This window comes from Bison bison, unplaced genomic scaffold, assembly GCF_000754665.1.
Source record: "Bison bison bison isolate TAMUID 2011002044 unplaced genomic scaffold, Bison_UMD1.0 scf7180017864289, whole genome shotgun sequence".
NCBI lineage: Eukaryota > Metazoa > Chordata > Mammalia > Artiodactyla > Bovidae > Bison > Bison bison.
The window spans coordinates 4,636,852-4,637,590 of record NW_011494861.1 but is presented as its reverse complement, the minus strand read 5'-3'; the positions used below and the strand labels follow the sequence as shown (position 1 = coordinate 4,637,590).

General features: G+C 48.2%; 1 non-coding gene across 1 annotated transcript; it reads left to right on the top strand.

Moving 5' to 3' along the window:
* The first annotated feature begins 318 nt into the window (after window positions 1–318).
* TRNAG-CCC lies at window positions 319–391 on the top strand. Its single transcript has one exon. It is a non-coding gene; the product is annotated as a tRNA-Gly (tRNA).
* The last annotated feature ends 348 nt before the right edge of the window (window positions 392–739 follow it).

Genomic DNA, 739 nt, shown 5'->3' with positions numbered 1-739 from the left:
TCTAACTATCTCTGGAATTTTTGTGTTTCTAACTTAGCTGAACTGGTTGCCTGTAATTCACATGTTACAGATAGATTGTGCTGAAGGATTTTAAGGTAGATTGCAGGGCACTTCCCTGGTGGCTCAGACAGTAAAGAAACTGCCTGCTGTGCAGGAGACTCTGGATCAATCCCTGGGTTGGGAAGATCCTCTAGAGAAGAGAATGGTTACACTCTCCAGGATTTTTGCCTGGAGAATTCCATGGACAGGAGCCTGCTGGGCTGTAGTCCATGGGGTCACAAAGAGTTGGACATGACTGAGCGACTAATACTTTCACTTTCCCTGGTGGTCCAGTGGCTAAGACTCTGCACTCCCAATGCAGAGGGCCTGGGTTCGATCTCTGGTCAGGGAACTAGATCCTACACACTGCAACGAAAGATCCAGAATTCTGAAACTGAGACTCAGCGTTCCCTTGTGGCTCGGACGGTAAAGAATCCACCTGCAATGCTGGAGACCCGGCTGTGATTCCTGAGTCAGGAAGATCCCCTGGAGGAGGAAATGGCGACCTAATCCAGTATTCTTGCCTGGGAAATGGCATTGACAAAGGAGCCTGGGGTCGCAAAGAGTTGGACATGACTGAGCAACTAACACACAACAACACAGCAAGACCCGGGGCAGTCAAATAAATAAAAAAATAGGTTACAAGCATTATCCCCTCTTTTCAAGCCCTTTGCTCTTGAGACCACAGTGTTATAGCTCC